Source organism: Symsagittifera roscoffensis, chromosome 7 (assembly GCF_963678635.1).
Source record: "Symsagittifera roscoffensis chromosome 7, txSymRosc1.1, whole genome shotgun sequence".
In the NCBI taxonomy this organism is placed as follows: Eukaryota; Metazoa; Xenacoelomorpha; order Acoela; family Convolutidae; genus Symsagittifera; species Symsagittifera roscoffensis.
The window spans coordinates 11,663,723-11,686,106 of NC_087068.1; the positions used below are offsets into that span (position 1 = coordinate 11,663,723).

The window sequence follows — 22,384 nt, forward strand, 5'->3', positions numbered from 1 at the left end:
TTTGCTGAAAAACCAGTTGACAAAAAACGCCATCTTGCTACCACTTTCAAATCTCAATCGAAGTACATAACAAAAATCAAAACTCCTTTTGTTGGTTTCATTTGAAAGTCATACAGTGCTGTTTTAAATTTTACGGACAAAAGGCAATAAACTTGAAATTTAAATCGCGTTTTTTGATGTTCGGATAATTTTAGGTAAAATGATGGAAAAAAACTTTTATAATTTCACTAGACTTAATATAGTGCAATATGTTGTGCGAAAAGTAGGCCCGAAATTCATCCCCAAAAAATTTTTTTTTAGAAATTTTAGTCAATCAAAAACTACGCAAAAAATCAGCAGTCAATCATGGACATAATTATATCTCAGTGTGCTTCCTAACTCTGGTTTCCACAATTCAGTTTGTCCCATATCAAGTCTGTTGTGCTGACTGAAGTTCTAAGCGAGTTTTTATTCATCATTTTTCACCAAAAGTTATCATAATTTGAAAAAAAAGCTCGTTTTCAATTTCAAATTTATTGCCTTTGTCCGGATAATTTAAATAAGCACTGTTAGCATTGGTTGCTGTTGCAAAGCCCTGAAGGATCCGACTGTCCCTTAATTTATATCGAATAGTTTTTGGGAAAAGAAAACATTGAAAACCTATACATTTTGGACAATACCAATGAGTAAAATTTTTAGCCGTACGAAATCAATACGATCACCAATTAGCTAACCTCAATTCAATTCAATCACCAATTAGCTAACCTCAAATATATATATATATATATATATATATATATATATATATATATATATATATATATATATATCCAGAGAGTCCCTTTTCTTCTATCTTGAGATCTCCATTTTTGGCTGACGGACTCTATATTTTTCAAAGGCGCCTTTAGTGCCAATATATACAAGCGCTGAGGGAGAAGCGCGCGCCAAAAAAAACGCGGTTCATGTCACAATTTTCCAAAAAATGCCTAAAACACCTTTTTTGGCCTGTTGTTTTTGCGACGCAAAAACTTTTGGTAAAAACAGGGTCTTCAAAGTGATTTATGAGAGCTCGCAAACACATTTTGGTAGACCGAAAAAAGTAAGGCCGAAAAATTTCAAAAATTTCGATTCCCCCCTCCAGAAAATCCTCCCCTGATCCGCCCCTGTTATATATAGATTTAATAATTATTTAATATATGCAAAATATATGCACCGCTTTGATGCACAGTCAACAACATTGCTATTTACACTGAATCAATGCATTTTACAAAAATTTCTCCCGAAAAATGAGATCAATCTTTCTTCTACCATTTCAAAAACATGGTATTATGTATTTGCAGAATAATAACGAGGAAATGTGTACGTTACCGGAGTTTTCTTATGATGACCTCATGCATGTTTTACGACAAAGGGATCTGCAGAAAATTTTACGGTTTGTCGGCCGAAAACAGATGTCCCGCAACGTGGCCTTTTTGTTGATAGGATTGAATCCTCCCAACTTCCTAATTCTGCAATTGTTAAGCTCTTTTTTCCTACCTCCCAACCTCACATATGCATCAATGTTATGTTGTAACGAGGGGTTTTACAAGGTTAAGTATGCAGACCAAATATGTTTGCCATAGCCCAATTAGTCCGCATTTTAGTTTTTGTAACAATCCGGTAATGTGAACAAAATTTTACTAGTAAAATTTCGCTGGTGGGGGAAACGTAAAAAGAGCCAATTATTTGTGGCTAATTGTTTGTTTGGATAGCTGACTCACAAAATTGTTCATATCAGAATCTATTTCTTCGAGATCAAGTTTTCGATGTTTTAGCTAGTATGAATGCATTGATAAAGCTGCCAAAAAATCATGAAGTCAACCTCAACAGAAAACTTCTAGTTACTAATTTCAACTTCGATGTCTTTTGACGTTGACATTGATGCAAACAAAGAATAAAAAAACTTCAAAAACAAAACAACTCGTAACAAAGATTTCTTTTTCGAAATGACTGTGCTTGTGACTCAATAGGTGAGTAGCGATAAGTAAATGTGCCTAGTAGCATGCAATATTCATGTTCAATACACGTTCTCCGGATGACTTGTTTTGAGCAAAATACCAAAAACGTTTTTTTTTTCGATGGACTCGACCAAAACTGGCTATGTTTTGACCAACTTGTCGGCGGAGAAAAGTGTTCGACTGAGTTCGACTCGCGTGTCCTAAATTTTGTACGGCTCGACCCAACGCGTGGCTTTGTTTTGACCAATTCAATAAAAAAAAACTAGTTTGACTGCATTCAACTCGAGCTTTTTATTTTTGACCGCTGAATCGAATGTTATCGAATCAACCTTTCGACTGAATGTTTTTATTTCAAGCCTGGTATTTTGAACAGACTCGGTCGAAAAATTGATGTGCTTGACTTTTTAGCATGCGATTTTCAATACAAATTCTCCGGTTGAGGTATTTGAGTTTTTTTGAGCAAAAATACCAAAAGCATTTTTTCGACCGACTCGACCAAAACTGGTTGTTTTGACCGACTCGTCGACAGAGAAAAGTGTTCGACTGAGTTTGACTCGCGTGTCTTCAATTTTGTACGGCTCGACCCAACGCGTGGCTTTGTTTTCACCAATTCTATCAAAAAACGAAACTAGTTTGACTAATTCAATTCAAGCGTGTTAATTTGAAAAGAATCGGTCAAAAAAATTGATGTGTTTGATTTTTTAAGCTCATGTGTGCTACGTTTTGTCCGAATCGACCCAATTTTTATTTGGCTATAATTTGACTGAATCCTGTCGATTCGAGCGTGCTTTGTTTCAACAGACTCGGCCAAAAAAATGTGTTCGAAATTGTGCGGAACATCACACACACACATGAATTTCCGACTCGATCAATAGGTTTCGATTTGCTCCACTGAAATACAAACGCAGTCAACTGTTTTTAAGAGAAAAGTAAAATATCTATGCTTTCAGATTCTGTATAGTTTTTGCAATCTAAAAATGAATAAGCTTTGAATTTTTATTAACAAGGAGATTCTGGTAATGTTTAATATCCAGTTTCAAGCGGTCCACACTACGAGGCCAAACTGTGCATTCTGTGCATTGTATGCGGATTCCGCAACCGACTAAAATCGGATTTGTCGCAGAATCCGCAACATTGCTACAATTCTTTGATCTTCTTTGCTGTTTTGGATTCCACAAACAAATACCTAAAACACTGTACCGTTCAAAATCGCTCCAAAAATAGGCGAGTTTAGGGAATCCGCAACCGTATTTGCGGAATCCAAAACATTTTGTGGATTCCACAAACAAATAAAAAGACATGTTTATAGTTAAATTGAGCTGTTGCGGAATCCGCAACTGCAAGCGGAATCCTCAAAATGTAGGTGGAATCCGCAAATTGTAAGTGGAATCCGCAAATTGTAAGTGGAATCCACATTTTGTTTGCGGATTCCATTTACGTATATGTATTATGATTAGCGTTCAAAATTATATCTTTTAGAATATAAATTTTCTTGAGAATAAGACATTCAGAGCTCTAAATTTGCTTAATATTTGTGAGTTAGCTATTCAGAAAGATTTGAACAGCTAACTCATGATTTCACTCTGTGATCTCATCCTAAACACTATCTTCATAAAAAGAACTCACGCTCCCAAATACTGAATCTCAAGTACTGAATTCCAAATAATGAAGTAATTCGGCGATATCTCTTCAGAACTCTGCAATTGTTAAGGTCTTTTTTCCTACCTCCCAACCTCACATATGCATCAATGTTATGTTGTAACGAGGGGTTTTACAAGGTTAAGTATGCAGACCAAATATGTTTGCCATAGCCCAATTAGTCCGCATTTTAGTTTTTGTAACAATCCGGTAATGTGAACAAAATTTTACTAGTAAAATTTCGCTGGTGGGGGAAACGTAAAAAGAGCCAATTATTTGTGGCTAATTGTTTGTTTGGATAGCTGACTCACAAAATTGTTCATATCAGAATCTATTTCTTCGAGATCAAGTTTTCGATGTTTTAGCTGGTATGAATGCATTGATAAAGCTGCCAAAAAATCGTGAAGTCAACCTCAACAGAAAACTTCTAGTTACTAATTTCAACTTCGATGTCTTTTGACGTTGACATTGATGCAAACAAAGAATAGAAAAACTTCAAAAACAAAACAACTCGTAACAAAGATTTCTTTTTCGAAATGACTGTGCTTGTGACTCAATAGGTGAGTAGCGATAAGTAAATGTGCCTAGTAGCATGCAATATTCATGTTCAATACACGTTCTCCGGATGACTTGTTTTGAGCAAAATACCAAAAACGTTTTTTTTTTCGATGGACTCGACCAAAACTGGCTATGTTTTGACCAACTTGTCGGCGGAGAAAAGTGTTCGACTGAGTTCGACTCGCGTGTCCTAAATTTTGTATGGCTCGACCCAACGCGTGGCTTTGTTTTGACCAATTCAATAAAAAAAAAACTAGTTTGACTGCATTCAACTCGAGCTTTTTATTTTTGACCGCTGAATCGAATGTTATCGAATCAACCTTTCGACTGAATGTTTTTATTTCAAGCCTGGTATTTTGAACAGACTCGGTCGAAAAATTGATGTGCTTGACTTTTTAGCATGCGATTTTCAATACAAATTCTCCGGTTGAGGTATTTGAGTTTTTTTGAGCAAAAATACCAAAAGCATTTTTTCGACCGACTCGACCAAAACTGGTTGTTTTGACCGACTCGTCGACAGAGAAAAGTGTTCGACTGAGTTTGACTCGCGTGTCTTCAATTTTGTACGGCTCGACCCAACGCGTGGCTTTGTTTTCACCAATTCTATCAAAAAACGAAACTAGTTTGACTGCATTCAACTCGAGTTTTCTATTTTTGACCGCTGAACCGAATGTTTTCGAATCAATTTTTCGACTGAATGTTTTTAATTCAATTCAAGCGTGTTAATTTGAAAAGAATCGGTCAAAAAAATTGATGTGTTTGATTTTTTAAGCTCATGTGTGCTACGTTTTGTCCGAATCGACCCAATTTTTATTTGGCTATAATTTGACTGAATCCTGTCGATTCGAGCGTGCTTTGTTTCAACAGACTCGGCCAAAAAAATGTGTTCGAAATTGTGCGGAACATCACACACACACATGAATTTCCGACTCGATCAATAGGTTTCGATTTGCTCCACTGAAATACAAACCCAGTCAACTGTTTTTAAGAGAAAAGTAAAATATCTATGCTTTCAGATTCTGTATAGTTTTTGCAATCTAAAAATGAATAAGCTTTGAATTTTTATTAACAAGGAGATTCTGGTAATGTTTAATATCCAGTTTCAAGCGGTCCACACTACGAGGCCAAACTGTGCATTCTGTGCATTGTATGCGGATTCCGCAACCGACTAAAATCGGATTTGTCGCAGAATCCGCAACATTGCTACAATTCTTTGATCTTCTTTGCTGTTTTGGATTCCACAAACAAATACCTAAAACACTGTACCGTTCAAAATTGCTCCAAAAATAGGCGAGTTTAGGGAATCCGCAACCGTATTTGCGGAATCCAAAACATTTTGTGGATTCCACAAACAAATAAAAAGACATGTTTTTAGTTAAATTGAGCTGTTGCGGAATCCGCAACTGCAAGCGGAATCCGCAAAATGTAAGTGGAATCCGCAAATTGTAAGTGGAATCCGCAAATTGTAAGTGGAATCCACATTTTGTTTGCGGATTCCATTTACGTATATGTATTATGATTAGCGTTCAAAATTATATCTTTTAGAATATAAATTTTCTTGAGAATAAGACATTCAGAGCTCTAAATTTGCTTAATATTTGTGAGTTAGCTATTCAGAAAGATTTGAACAGCTAACTCATGATTTCACTCTGTGATCTCATCCTAAACACTATCTTCATAAAAAGAACTCACGCTCCCAAATACTGAATCTCAAGTACTGAATTCCAAATAATGAAGTAATTCGGCGATATCTCTTCAGAACTCTGTCATCTCGTCCCAAAAACCGTTTTCATGATTTGAATTCACCCTCCCAAATACTGAATCTCAAATACAAAATCCCAATTACTGAATCTCAAATACTGAATCCCAAATACTCACCTAATATAATAGTTAACCAATGTTTTAAAATTTGTTCATAGATTCCGCTGACAATGGTTAAGTCCTTCCTTTTAAATCCCGCAAGTTCATATGCAAGTTCAGTAATAAACAAGTCTCTGAATTCCTTTACAGATTGCGGAATCCGCTTACACTTTCGGATTCCACTTACATTTTGCGGAATCTACTTTCAATTGCGGAATCCAGAACAACTAGCTATAATTGCTTGTTGTGGAATCCGCAACAAAATAAATGTGCCGACAAAGCTTACGCTACACGTATATGTGCGCGGAATCCAAGTAAATCTTGTAAGTGGAATCCACTTACACTTTGGAACATGTTTAAATACTAGTCTATGGAATCCAGGAATATAAAGCCACAAAATTGTGCGCCTATCCAGTGCACAGTTTGGCCTCGTAATGCAGTTACAATGATCAAAAAGCTATTTAAACGTTTTTTGCCCTAATAAATTTTAAAGATTGCTTTTTGTAGAAAACCATGTTTAGCCCTGGCTTTCGTAAGCATATGTCACGCTATCGATTGAACCTTCGCGAGCGAAAAAGTCAGGAGAAAGAAACAAGACTGCTCGTATCAGATTGAAGCCTTGAATGTTTTGAATGCCTTTTAAGATCAATTGAGCAGTAATAACATGAAAAAAATAAATGTAATACAACAAAATGCATTTTTTTTTTAATTTAAGATTTTTGTAGGAATCATCCCCCCCACAAGCCATAAAAAGTACAAAGTGATGATTTTTGCTCCTAGTAACATGTCAATTATGGCAAATAAGCTTTCTTTAACCAATTTGGATCAATTTCAAAGACGAATTGATCTCCGCTTACGCGTTAAAAACGCGAAATATATCGCGCGTTAATTTTCCCAAGTTAGCGAAAATTGTATTTTTTAAACCCTCATATTTTTTCGAAAAATAATGACAGATAAATTATTTTTTCAAACTTGAGTTCAGGGCAACAATACTTTTTTAATGATATAAAAAAAGTTTGTCAGAAATGGCTAGTTAAAAAGTTGAAAATTGTCTGAAGAAAAAAAAACTCACCCCGAGCACAAATATTCCGTTACTTTGGTGACAAAAATCGGAATAAAAAAGAGCATTTTATGTAATTGAGTCGCCGCCTGGTTATTCGAATTAAATTGAAACTTTTTGATAGAAAATTTTTGGCAGTCCGAGGTCTGGTTCCTTAGCAGAAAAAAAACTTGAAAAAAATACTTCTGGACTGTTCGACTCATCCAGGGGTTCCATAGATTGCAGACTTTGACATGGTTTTCCCAGTCTACTCATGCCTTAGCTCCAGAGAGGTCTTCCGTGGACAGATAACACGGGCATTTAAGAAATTAATTTTTTCAGCATTAAATATTTGCCCAAAAAATATTCTTGAACTAATCATTTTATTTTTTTTTACAAAAGGCAACCAAAAAAAGCTCCATTTTGCCATTTAACAGTTTCTGCTAAATCTCCGTTTTATCGAAAGCGTGGTTTATTACTCAGAATGAAACTGACAAAAGAAGTTAAACATATCAACAGTAAGCGCATCATAATTTATGTCACCAAGATCTACCAATTGGCTTGCTTAACCGGTCGATTAGATAAACGCTTGTTTGTTGCACCTTTAAGAGGTGGCTCAAAGACAGATTGACTGGTTCAATATCTCGAATCTCGATTTTCCATATTGGATTAAGAAAGTTACACAGAACCGTGGGCGCTATAGGCTACATAACATACACTTCATAGAAGTTTTCGAACCAAACTCTTCTTCAAATCAGGTGATTAAACAGGCGTATTTGGTACCTTTAAACTTAACTGGGTTAAAAATTGGATAAAGATTTTGTCTCAAAACAAATAAATGAAAAATGAGTTTGATTAATTCACATTGAAATGGAATCCTATTCCAGACCGTTTATGATGTGAAGACAATTTATGATTATTAAGTTGGTTAGACAGTTGTACTTAACATAATAGCATGTTAGAAGAAACAAACATGTTGTATTTTTTCATCCTTTTTTTTTCAGTTGGAACTATATACTAACTTCAAATAAAAAATGGTTCAATGTCTAAAAAAATATATTTTTTGCTTACTGTACTCGCATTTTTTTAATTCCAAATCTGTAACTGCACTTGTTTTTGGTATACCATTTCGGTTTTTGAAATAAAAGAGTATTCGAATCAGGAATTTCGGAGTTTGAATTATTTAATAGACCATTTTTCTTGGAGGAAGATATCCACATAACCCCCCCCCCCATTATCCATTAAATTCCCTGGGTATCAAATGGGAATATTTACTGAAGAATCAAAATGTGCCATTTAACTCGGCAAAGTGGTGCTTCGAAATGTGTTCTCACTTTTCTATTCTGAAGTTGTACTTGGAGATAAATTGAAAAATTACCTTTCATTCTGAATTCACAAACCATTACTGTTCGAAAAGTTAATTACATGTGTGAGGTTCTGACGAAATGGGCATATTCTGAAACCAGGTTAGTATTTCGAAAAAGGTCAGACAAATTTGAATTTTCCATTGATGATAATAAAAGAATATCTAATGCCTTGTTGTCCAAGTTGCTAAAAACTTTTCGACAGCAGCTTTGAATCTGCTTTAAGTATACTGTATTTCCTTTTTTAATAATTTTTTTGCACATCAAAACTTTTGATAAGCAAAAAAATTTAAAAATGAAACACTGTATACTTAAAGAACAGCTTTTTCAAAGCTTAAGCTTTTTTAAATGAGCTGTTTCGTTATGTATGGAAGTTAACATATAAAATTTCTCGACTTTTTTCCACTCCCCCCACCTTTCAATTTCAGTTTTGAAAACCATTTTAACGTTTGTCATATGCAATTAAACTTGGTGTCGTTAACGAGAAGACAATTGTGAACATATTTGTTCTTCATACCTTGCAACCCAATATCACGCGATTAGCCATAAGCACACGTAAAACAATTATAAAAACAGAAAATTTGAAAGGTGATGGGGAAGTGGAAAAGAGCCAATTTATCCAAACGAAAACTTGGAACGTAGCCTCAACTTAGAAATTAACTATCTATTTACTAGTTGTAAAAAACAACTATCTTTCTTGTCTCATCACATCAAATACGGTCTAAAGAGAGAATCGTTTATGCATTTTTTTCTGTTGTTAAATCAAAAGCGGAAATTCAATTTGTGTTTACGGAAGAGCTGTTTTAAAATTGTTCATGCAGGTTGAATCATGAAATGAAGATCGCTTTTTCATATCAGAAATAAGTACTTCTTTAAACATTTTAAATAAAAGAGTTAAAACTAATTTAACTCGTAACTCGTGCAAAAAAAGTCGGATCAAGTTAACATCCTTCCCCCTCCCTCCCCAAATAGACCAAGTTAAGATAAGATCCTCCATCCCAGCGTTCATTGTTCCGACTTTCGATACGAAAGTGACGGAATATTTGTGCTCGGGGTGGTTGTTTTTTTCTTCAGGCAAATTTCGACTTTTTAACTAGCCATTTTTGACGAAATGTTTTTATGTCATTCAAAAGGTATTGCTGTCCTATTAAATTTGAAAAGATATTTCACCTGTGATCAATTTTCGTAAAGTTATGAGGGTTTAAAGATTGCCATTTTGGCCAGTTTGACCACATTGGGACAATTAACGCGCGATCTATTTCGCGCCATTAACGCGTAAGTGGAGATTTAATCCGTCTTGAAATCGTTCCAAATTAGTTGAAAGAAACTTATTAGCCATAATTGATTTGTTACATTGAGCGAAAGTTATTCTTTTAAATTTTATATGGCGTGTCGGGGATAAACTCTTTAAAAAGTTTCATAGTTTAGAATAAAAAATTTCATTTTATTTTTTTACATTTATTTTTCTTATGTTTGTACGGCTTGATAAACCTTAAAAGGCAGTCGGAACATTCAGGGCTTCGCCCTGATACGAGCTGTCTTGTTGTTCCGACTTTCGATACGAAAGTAACGGAATATTTGTGCTCGGGGTGGTTGTTTTTTTCTTCAGGCAAATTTCGACTTTTTAACTAGCCATTTTTGACAAAATTTTTATATCATTCAAAAGGTATTGTTGTCCTGAGCTTAAATTTGAAAAAAAAATATTTTACCTGTGATCATTCTTCGTAAAGTTATGAGGGTTTAAAGATTGCCATTTTGGCCATTTTGACCAATTTGGGACAATTAACGCGCGATATAATTCGCGCTATTAACGCGTAAGCGGAGATTTAATCCGTCTTATAAATTGTTCCAAATTGGTTGAACGAAGCTTAACTGCAATAATTGATGTGTTACAAGGAACGAAAACTATCTTTTTGCACCTTTATATGGCGTGTGGGGGGATGATTTTCAAAAAAAAATTTCAAATTTTAGAAAAAACTTTCATTTTATTTTATTTCATATAGTGTTTTTATGTTATTACTGCTGCTCCATAAACCTTCAAAAGCAGTCGGAATATTCAGGGCTTCGCCCTGGTTTGAGCAGTCTTGTTTTAATTTAAATCTGCTTAGCGCTGCATGTGAAAAGCTCTATTCTGATTGGCTAATAAGTCGAGCTCAGAACCAAGTTAACTTCCTCCCTCCTAAACGGATTTGAGGGGGGGTGATGTTAACTTGGTCCAAAAAGATTTCAAAAAAAACGGGAATTATAATTAACTCCGTCCCGTTTTGTGATGCGATAACGGAGCCGCGTTTTTGGACAAAATTTGTCCACATATGGGAGTTTATAATCATAATAACATAATTGCAGTTCCTGCGAATCGCAGAGGAGCTATCAGTAGGCCTTAACAGTCCTGTTGAGGATAGTCCATTTGTATTATCTCGCCACATTCCAGACAGTGTTATTTTGCTGAGCGAATCTGTTTTTTGCGACTCAAGGCCGTTTTTTGCGTCTAGAACTTTTTACGCGAAGCCTTGAATGTTCTGACTGCCTTTTAAAGCTTTATGGAGCAGTAATAACATTAAAAATTTCAATTTTTAGAAAAAAAATTTCGTTTTATTTTTTTTTACATTTAATTTTTTTTTAGAAGTCATCCCCCCACAAGCCATATAAAGTACAAAAGGATAGAATTTGCTCCTTGTAACAAAACAATTATGGCAAATAAGCTTCTTTCAAGCAATTTGGAAAGATTTTAAGACGGATTAACTCTCCGCTTACGCGTTAAAAGCGCGAAATATATCGCGCGTTAATTGTCCCAAATTGGCCACAATGGCAATCTTTAAACCCCCCATAACTTTATGAAAAATGATCACAGGTGAAATATCTTAATAAAATTTGAGCTCAGGATAACAATACCTTTGGATTGATATTTTAAAAATTCCGTCAAAAATGGCTAGTTAAAATGTCGAAATTTGTCCGAAGAAAAAAACCCACCCAGAGCACAAATATTCCGTTTCTTTCGTATCGAAAGTCGAACAACAAAAAAAATTATTTCAGATAAAATTTAAATATGGTCAGAATACTTCAAAATACTTTACAACAACCGGCAATCTTTGTTTTGATGTGTTTTTGCTCTGTCCTTTGAATGATTACTTGATATGGTAATTCAAAAGTATTTGCTGAATTGTTTATCTATCATTATTAAGAAGTAAATTAGTTCGACAATTTACTTTTTGATTGCAAATCAAACATAATGGTTCTGATTGAACATTTTTGGTGCTTTAAAACAAAAAAAAATTATTTCCTCAGCCCGACGGAAAACAAAAACGAGAATTGCATGCATTACGAGGCCAAACTGTGAACTTTGCTTATTGTAAGTGGACTCCGCAACAGAAACAATTGTTCCGATTGTTTCTTTGATTATTCGGACAAAATTTTGAAGACTTGTTATGTGTAAAGACATGTCTCTGGATTCAAGAGACATGCAGACATCAAATTGCGCGCTCATCCAGTGCACGCGTTGGCCTCGAATGTTTCAGGACTAGTATAAATGCAGGGATGTCTTCATCCCTGTTGCTAAAAACGGGGGCTTTGCTAGTTTCTAGTTGCCAGCTGGGGGGTTTTCGCAATTGCACTAAAAACATCAGGGGACGGGTCAAGACAATCAGAGTCATAAATTATGTCTTCTATAGCTGAAGTGTAAAAGTCTGAAAAATAGGATTTCGGTATGACTTGCCAAACTTTTCTAGCAATTAATCAGTCTTCTGGTTGCATGATACTTTTCTCCATAGCTTATCAGAATCAAAAAAACTTTTCAGTGCCGAAAAAAAACAGGGAAATTTTGAATTTTTGATCAAATTTCGAGCAAATAAAGTGAGCGAAAAGATTTATGTATGCAGTGAAAATTACAACAGTTTGTTTATGCTTAATTTAAGCTGTTAGAAACTGGTTTTAATCGCAAAAAAGTTAGCTTTTGGTGCCATGTAAGCAGCGCCATTTTGGGAATTAAACATTTAACAAAATCGGTGAATTTCTGCAAAAAAAACGTTTGACTAAGTTTTTGAATTTTTTTTTCTTCATTTTTTTAAACGTTTTTTTTTGTTTTTTGTCAATTTTCTGTAGGAATTGTTGTCCAATTGACTTTTTAATGTGTTTAGGACTTTGGCCGATATATTTTGTCCTACTTGCACAGTAACAGGTTATCCTTGTTCAAGTTGGACTAGTCCTTACTACAAAAGCAATTTCGAGATTTGAAAAAGCCATAAATCAATTTGGTGGACAAATATTTGGCCTTTTTATGCACTGATATTTGACGCCTAAGGGCATTTTAAATGAGTGTTTTAATGTTTATTCCAGCTCGTTCTAATAGTTACACCAAATTAAGGGCAAGTTTCCAACAATTCCCTGAAACTTACTATAACAAATCATTGAATATCTTGGAGTGATATATCATATGAAAACACTTCAGTGCTGATTTGACGACAATCAATGAAATGTTCCAGTTTCGAGAAAAACAGGCCTAAATTTTCTAAGCTTCAGTAAAATTTCGAGCAAGTATAGCAATAGAGCAATCCTTTTTTAGAAGGATAGAACAAAGAGTTTTTATTTCACTCCAGTAAAACTATAATTAAAAATTTTGAGCGCTTTTTTGGTAACAAAAAAAAACTTCAAAAAAAAGAAAAACAATTTAGAAAGAAAAATTAAAAATTTTATTGAAATTTTTTGTTTTTCTTGTGTTCTTTGACGACGATTATTGCTCAATTTGCCAATTACACTGTGACAGTCATTTATGCCTGCGTTATAGACTCTTGTCATATCCTTTCACTACTCCACTCCAAAAACGCTAATAAACTACAAGCATTTTTTGGGCTTTCCACGCAATGCCTGTATATTAAGTCTTTTTGCTTTCGTTCACTATGTGGTTTGAAATTACGTTTATTGTCGTTCAGCATCTCAACATACTTGCAATGGGTACTTGCTTCGTAAGATGTTCGTTGAACTCTCTTCGCGTCACCTCAACCATGTTGTGCCAGACTTGGATTGGGATGTCCATTCTTGCCGAAAAAGCTCCAGAGACTGTTTCTCGCACTTCGATTTGTACTAGATCAGGCAAAAATTCTAACGAGTACATAAATTTGCTGTTTTGCACTGATAAGATTGTTTTTTGCAATAAGTTGAGTAAGAGATACAGAGTAAAAACAAGAACAATGACTAATTTAGAGCTGAGAGAGAATCTAGGGGTAGTTAATTTCCACATGTTCAGACCTTCATTCTTTGCATTGTTACAATTTGGTTTTCTGTGATGGGTACTTGCTTCGTTTGATGTTCGTTGAACTCTCTTCGCGTCACCTCAACCATGTTGTGCCAGACTTGGATTGGGATGTCCATTCTTGCCGAAAAAGCTCCAGAGACTGTTTCTCGCACTTCGATTTGTACTAGATCAGGCAAAAATTTGCTCTTTTGCACTGAGAAGATTGTTTTTTGCAATAAGTTGAGTAAGAGATACAGAGTAAAAACAAGAACAATGACTAATTTAGAGCTGAGAGAGGAGGTAGTTGATGGTAGTTAAGTTGAAAATAAAAATGTTTAGAGCTGAAGAAGGAGGTATTTGACGGTAATTAAGTTGAAAATAAAATGATTTTGAATCAGTAGTGAGCGATACCTTCAACACAATTTTGTGCGTTTAACCAGTCAGAATTGATTTTTCTTATTTGGCCTGTAGTCGAGTCCGATCAGCTTTCAGCTCCCTTTTATGGAAAAAGTTTATTAAATTAGTGTCCAGTCAGAAATAGAGTTCCATTTCAGGAACTTTTCAGTTAGTGTCGTTGTCAATCACAAAAAAGGTTCAACTTTGTTCTATTTGTCGTATTCAATCCCAGAAAAGTTTACCTGAAATCTTCCGAATAAATTAGAAAAAAAACAAATGAAACTGCAAAAACCGATGACCACAGGTTGTTTGCCGATATAAGTAACGCTAGAAAAAAATATATAATAAGTAGCATCACTGCTAGTTTTTTCATCAAGTCACCTGAATTTTTTTTATATAGTCAATCAGGTAAATTTGGAAGAATAGCTCAAAATTGATGAATTTTTCAAAGCAAATCTTTAGAAATCTTACAATAGATTATACAGAGTTTTGAACTTTAAAAATCTTTTTTAAAACTAAAGGAATGAAGAATTTTGCTGAGGAGGTTTGACAAATTTGTAAAATTGGGCAGGGGATAAAAAGAATCGTTATATTAAAATACGACTTTTTGATCAATTTCAAATTTTAGAGAAACAAATTTCTTTCCTTGTCAGGTGTAATTCAGCCGTAAGTTTGAAGCTTTGATATTCAATAATTAGCTCAAAAGTAAACTCTTTGATTGAGTAAGTTTCTCAAAAGAGACCTTTACTGAGCCGAATAACTCTATTTTGTGAAATAAAAACGTCAAAAAAACATGAAAAATGTCATCATCTATTTCATCAATAAGAAAATCAATTGGAACTTGTTCTTTTTAGTACAGTAACTCGCGGAAAATCAAATATTTTGTAAAGTAACCCGAGAAACATCAAATATTTTGTAAAGTAAAGGAAGTTCTTTTTTGTAATGTATTTCGAGAAAATTCTGACATTTTTTAAGTAATTATAAAGGTTCTCAAAAGATAAGAAACAGTTTACTTTGAGAAAAAGCTGGATTCTGAATAGTTGATCTCCAACAAACAGTGTTACTAAAAGATTGATCAACTTTGATCGGTTGATTCTCCCTAAGCAAGAGCAAATAAAACTAATTTCAATTTATTTTTCTTTTACAAAAAAGCAATCGCTCTATACTTTGTATAACTACTTGAAATTATTTTCAATAGTTCTGAACAACTCAATGTAAGTAAAAAATAATCTACAATTTTTTTGTGACATTCCAAATTTTAGGGGCCATGTTTTTAGGACCATGTACTTTTTGTAAATTTGTTGGAGGCTAAATTTCACACTTTTCTGTCAGATGCCGGCACTCAGCAGGAATAAAAAAAAACGAAATGCGAGGAATGTGACAAAGAGTAGAAGAGATCTAAGAGGTAATTATTGTACTTACAACTAGCAAAAAATCAATTTCCATGCGAGCCAGAAGCCCGTAAAGTCAACCCCGAAGTCAACAAACTTTGTATCGTGTGAGAAAGAATTCCCAAGCTATTATTCACTTCAACAACATTGCAAGGAAGATCACGGGTCGAAAGCGAGGAAAACGAAAGATTCTGTAGCTGTTTTGAAAAAAAAAACATCTTTGAAAACGAGGAGGATAGTGATCAGCTACGAGATGAAATGAAGGCCTGTTAACACTTCTTGACATATACCGAGATGGAAAGTGTACGCCACAAGGTATTCATTTTTCAATTTTCAAAACTAAATCCTAATCTATTTAATGAAAATCGTCTTCAGTCTTTTAAAAACGTGATCGTGCAGCAAAAACCAACAATCCCTGGGGTTTGTGTTACATAATATTAACCTGTGAATTTCTTTTTTCTACGCTCAAGAAATTAACACACTCTTTGACTCTTTGATAAATATATGCTGCTTTGAACTAAAGCAGACTTAACAACTAAAGAAAACAAGGTCAATAAGCAAGATTTCTTTGAATTTTGTGCACAAGAGAGACAAAATACCAAATGGTGATTCAATTTGATCACAAATGTAACCACTTTTGCCGCTTTACTCAAAAACGTAACCATGGGATGTCCAGATTGGGTGATTCCCGAATTACTTCTCAGAAATAATCAAGCAAACTGTTTGATATCGGACTCAAAGCGTCAGCCATACAAAGGATAATATGTGTTTGTTTCGAGCACTTGCAGTTCATATACATGGAACATTAAATCTTGAAACATCCATCGCCAAGTTCTTTATTGATTTCCTGGAAAAATTGGGTTGCGATCTGAAACAATTTTGTGACGTTTTGATAGATAATCTGTCAATAGTTGAAGATGTAGTAGAGAAAAACATTTTTATCTGCGATATCGACATTGAAGATGGAGATTTTGTTGGAGAGATAGCTCGGAGAAAAGTCGGTAAATAGAAGAATTCAGTAAAGCTTCTACGATACAACAACCACATTTTTTATGTCAATAAGATCAACAACTTCATCAAATGCTTCCAACGCGCAAGTTGCGAGACATTTTTTCCACAAGGCAGACAATTTCAACAAGCAGCTTCTACCATGCAAAGATTGAATCAAAAACATTTACCGAAAAAATGCTTATACTCTACGAGAGACGTTCGTTGGAAAACTAGACGAGTTCAATATCGAGTAAACCAAATAACAAACTATATTCAAAAATGTCGTCAATTGTGACTTTGAATCAATTTGCGTGCCTTCCGAAGAACTGAAGCCGACAGAAATGATAAATTGGATCGTAAAGCATGAACCCATATAAGTGTCAATCTCATCCAAATTATTTAACAAACCCATATTTTTGTGTGACAAAGATCCACAATCATTGAATTTGTTGCAAACTTGTAATTGTTGGCTAAAAAGAAGAAAGCGGCTACAAACAATTTTCATCATCCTTAATGAGCGAGACAGTTTCAAAATAACTGAAGCAAGATAATACGAAGACAAAAGTATTGAGGATGAGGAAGAAAGAGACGCATCCACTCATTTTCTAAGAATTCAGAAACGTCAATAATTGATTTAATGCAACATCTAGAGAGGTACACCAATACTCTACTAGTATTTGGATTCAACAGTGGCCGGCATGATTTGAACCCCATAAATCATATCTCGTACCCTACCAAATCACTGAAAAAAAATGAACCTCCAGGTATCAAGAAAGCAAACGCCACTGTTTCCTTCAAATTTGGATACTTTCAGCTTCTGGGCATTATGAAGTTTTTGGGTGGAGCTACTACTTTAGACTCTTTTCTAAAAGCTTACAAAGCCAATGAATTCAAAGGATTTTTTTCATACGAGTGGTTTGATACTCACAAAAAACTTGATGAACAAAAGATAACGTCGCATGATGAACTTTACAGTTAATTGAGGAATAGCAACCCTCTCGATAAAAAGTTTGTTGATTACCAAAAAACTTTTTAACACTGGGATAACTGAAGGGCAAGCCTTAAAAAAGTCGGATTAAAAAACCAAACAACTTACCGGACTGAAAACACTTACGGTTACCTGAAATCTAACTGGGAACAGGACAATATGTCAATATTCACCAATTTTCTACAGTGGTATCACAACAAAAATATAGATCGGTACCCTTGAAGCTATGCAGAAATTGATTGAATTTTATCATGACAAAAGGATAGACATGTTCAAGCTCAGCTGCACGCTACCAAAACTATCGAATATCTGTCTACATAAGTCAACCGACTAAATGTTTTACCCCTTCTTCTCAAGTGATAGACAGTTGCTTGAAAAAATACCGCAAGATATGACCGGTAGTCCTCCAATTGTTTTCACAGGGAAAGCACTAGCAAATGAGACGTTTATTAGAAAACCAAACAACTTGTTGGTAAATCAATCGTTGGCATTGATGCCAGTCAACTCTAGCTTCATTCCATGATTCAGGATGTAACAACATGCTTGTAAAAGAGATGGGACTACAATGCATAAGTTTAAAAACTCAAGGCAAGGCGAAACCGTGTTCAAGTCATTTTTTCAAGCAACCAGACCTGAATGTAAAATTGAAAGCTGCTACACTACAGGAACACAGAAAAAAGTGATTGCTTCAAGGTGATGTTTACTGCAACCGCAACTACAGTAAGTCTGTTTTTGAAGCAATGGGTTTTTAATTACTTTTTGCCCTTAACAAGAAGCTGGGCTAAGGCTAACTGATGATGATATCAATCGTTAAACAAAGAAAAGAGAAATTGCTGAGCTACGAAAGATTACATTCAAGAAAAAGGACACTCCACAGAAGAAATGTGGGAGTGTTGTTAGTGGGACCACTATAAAAACAACGTAGAACTGAAAAATCACGTAAGAAGTCATTTTTCGTTCAAAAGACCTCTTTCTTTCAATTCACTACTGCAAAGTTTAGATCTAAAACACTTTTCGGCTAAGTGCAATGCAGTTTGAAGGTTCCAGATGAACTAAGAGCAAAATTCTCCAATTTACCACCTACTGTAAATCTATTGATGTTACCAGAAACGATATTGGGGAATATATGAAGTCATATGCGGAAGAAAACGATTTGTTAAAACAACCGCAACAAATGACGATATCGAGCTTTAATTTAAACTATTGAACACTTATAACACCACTTTTCAAATTTTACTTAGAGCTTGGATTGCAGTGTACCAAAATTAATCGTTTTTTACAAAAACACACCGCGTGTTCAACAGTTTCCTTCAGTTTGTTGTTGATGCTAGGCGAGTCCGTAATTAAAATCCATTATCTGGTGTGGTAGCTGAAGCAAGGAAACTGCTAGGAAATAGTTCCTATGGCTATCAAATAAAGGACAGATCAAAACAAATAATGAGAAAAAAGCATTGAGATGAAAAAACCCAAAAGGCTATCAATAAATAGTTCATCAAGAGACTCATTATCGTAGCCAAAGATAATTATGGAGTGGAACTTATTAAATGTGTTTTAGCGCATCGTGAACCAAGTATAGTAGGATTCTTTATACTACAGTACGCCAAGTTGAGAAAGATAGAGCTGATTTTTTTTCGATCCATTTTGCGACATCAACAAATTAGAAGAAATCGAAATGCATACAGATTCCCTCTATTTGACTTTGACAGAAGAAGATTTAGATGAATGTATCCTTCCCAGCAAGCGATCAGAATGGACTGAAAAGCGAAGCAAGGACTGTCAAGACCATTTCAGAGCAGATGCTAAAAATGACAGTTTCCCCCGTACTTGCTGCTCTAAACATAAATAACATGACAAGAGAGAATCAGGATTGTTCAAGGAGTTCATATGCACCAAAATGCTGCGCCCTTGTAGTAAAACTTTTTGCTGTTACGATAGTAAGAGTCAAAAATATAAGTTTAGCAGTAAAGGACTGAACAAACGCGCAGTAGAAGACTCTGGAGATGGTCCGATGGCAAAGTATCGACAAGTATTGGATGAAGCAAAGAGTTTAAAGTCAACTAATAGAGGAATAAAACGATTGCAACTACTGAACAAACTTGAAAAAGGACTGAGGTACTTTTACCCTAAATGGGAAGTTGAATGTGATGGAATAAATACTAAACCTCTAAGTTTGTAAGAGATTATGTATTAAAAATAAATACGATGCTGTAAATAAAAACATTTTCTCTCTCTAATGAATCTTTTTTTTAAACAATTCTTTTTAAACGCCTCGCTTGGGTTGACAATTTTTTTTTTCAGAAACCGTTTAGAAACTTAAACATCGGCAAATTGGGCGCTTAAAATTTTTTGAAACCCAAAATTTCTCGAATCTTACCATCTTACCAACTGAAACTCTGAAACCTATAATCTTATTACATGGGAAATCTATTCCCTATGTTAATGCATAGGGTGCGGAACAAGTACTCTGTAGTCCATGATAATACATGGGGGTCCGCATGGGGTAGCGCTGAGTTGCTCCAACATATACTAATTGTGTGTTCCTGATGATGATAATGACTTTGTGTTCAGTATATATATTTTTTTGTCCCGCATGGGACAAACTCCCTCACTGGTCAACCGCACGCATCAAAAGCACGGGTCGAAAACGCGGGTCAAACTCCCGCACGGGTCAAACTCATTTAATAATTTTAAATTTATATTAAATTTGTCGAGTAATATTTAACGCCAAAAAAGACTGTTATTTGTTATATCAAAAAGGAGGTGAAAGAAAAAACAAAAATGACATCAAATATTAAATTATCTAGCTCAAATGATAATTATTTGCATATTCTACGCTATAACTATTGACAGACTACTATTTTGAACCCTGAATATTGTATTTTGTATCGTTGTAGTAGCTACCTAAGGTGATAATTTACGAAGAGTATCCTTGATTTTATTTAAAAAGTTTTTCACCCATTCAAGCTTTTTTATCTAGGTGTTGTGTTGAAGCGACTAACTTATTGAAAATGAATCACAAAAAAAACTAGCGTTGTCTATATAATTAAGATTTATACGGTTCGTTTTACGATATGATTTCTTTTCACTTCAAACCATTCACTTAAATGATTTATGACAATGAACTTCTTGTATATAATCTTGAATAATACGTTTATAATTTAGAAGTTTTTAGGCCGAGTTATTACAATGCATGTTTTTAATTCATGTTTGGATTCTTTCGAGAATATATTAATATCCCACAAAATATACTCAACTCCCCAAACTTTGCTACTTCCACAACAGAGTAAAAATCATAAGAAAAAACAGTCTAGTATTAAATGACGAAGTTATTATTACGGATTCCCCTATCCACGGACTCCGCAATTTTTTGCTTGACGACAAGTTGAAAGGTAATTTGAATATACAGGGGCGGATTTAGGGAGGGGAGTCTGGAGGGGTCGACGTTTTTTTCCCAGGGATTCGACCCACTACCAAAACAAAGGGTCTCCCCTTTGTAATATTTTTGAGATATCCATTTTTGACTGATGTACCCTAAAGTTATTCTGAAGGCAAATTCGGTGGCAATATATACCAGTTTTGAGGGGATAGCGCGCGCGGAAAAAAACGCAATATGAAATTGCCAAAAAGTGCCTAATAACGCCTTTTTTGGCCTGTTTTTTGCCTGTGGCACAAAAAAATTGCTCAAAACAGAACCTTTCTAGAGCTTTGAGAGAGCTCGGAGAAACAATTTGTTCGACCAAAAAAAAGTCCACAAAGCATTCGAAATTTTTTTGGAAACCCCCCTCCAGAAAATCCCAGATCCGCCCCTGGTCGGATATGAGTTGAGTTTTTGAATTTTTTCTACATATCTGCATTCACTAGCCTATTATTGTCCTAAAAACATGTGCCAGGTCCAGATAAGGAAGAGTTCTCTAATAGTACATCCAAATAGGTTACCCGCACTGGAGTTCCATGGATAAAAATCTATTATACTGTCATTTTATAGTCAGTATCTATGAAATTACCAAAGTAATTGATTATAATCCATTATAATTGGTTATAATCCAATAAAAATGGACTGTATTTCTTATTCTTTTTATGCCAATATAATCCCTTATAATCGGTTATAAACAATCATAAAGGATTTTTTCGAGAGGTTAGTTATGAATTTACCACTTTTTTTCAAGGAAAGTTATCGCATTTCCTGTTCAGTGCAGTTGCTACGTATTAGGTTTCATAAAATGTTATAATTCACTTTTCATCAATTTTTATAATAAATTTTGTCTTATATACCCCGTTTACCCCCTCCCTGTTCCCCCCGCCGGTTTGCAAAAGATTTTGCAAAAAAATGTATAGATTATAATCCGTTGTAATCAATTATAATGGGTTTTAAATAGATTTTAATCCATTATAATAGATTTCAATGGATTGTTTTTTACGAAACTAATCGACTATAATGACAATATAATCGATTACGTGGTCTAAATTTGCCACAATAATGGATTATAATGACAACATTTTAGACAACAATTTTTCTTTATAATCGATTATTATCCATGGAACTCCGGTGCGGGTAACACTTCCAAGAAGATAACATAACAATAAAAATCCCGAGCTGATTAGTGCAACAGCAGCTCAGAAAAACCATTAAGAAAAACTGATTTATGTATATAATTGATATAGTTCAATTATAGTCAAAACTAAAATTATAAAACACAAAATATGGCCCCCAGATTCTTGTAAACTATCCGCCCCTATTTTGATTTTCAGAAATTCAACTTTGGCTGCCACATTTTCAATAGCTTAAAACTATGTTCAGAAAAAAATATTAATCTAAAACTAGAATAATACAACTGCGAACGCGCGAAAATGAAAACCCAATTAGTTTTTGACATATGTGAAATGTATAAATTTTTTCAGTAATGGTTGTCAAAGATAATACATGCATAGAGGGAAATAGTTAACAAGGTCCACAAGG

The 22,384-nt window shown here is 34.5% G+C and overlaps 1 long non-coding RNA gene across 1 annotated transcript in view; it reads left to right on the forward strand.

Moving 5' to 3' along the window:
• Window positions 1-7,674: 7,674 nt before the first annotated feature.
• LOC134851147 (uncharacterized) overlaps window positions 7,675-22,384 on the forward strand; it is a 30,810-nt gene continuing 16,100 nt past the window's right edge. The window contains exons 1-2 of the long non-coding RNA XR_010164217.1: window positions 7,675-7,829; window positions 8,352-8,537. This is a non-coding gene — a long non-coding RNA (uncharacterized LOC134851147). The remainder of the gene's footprint in view (window positions 7,830-8,351; window positions 8,538-22,384) is intronic.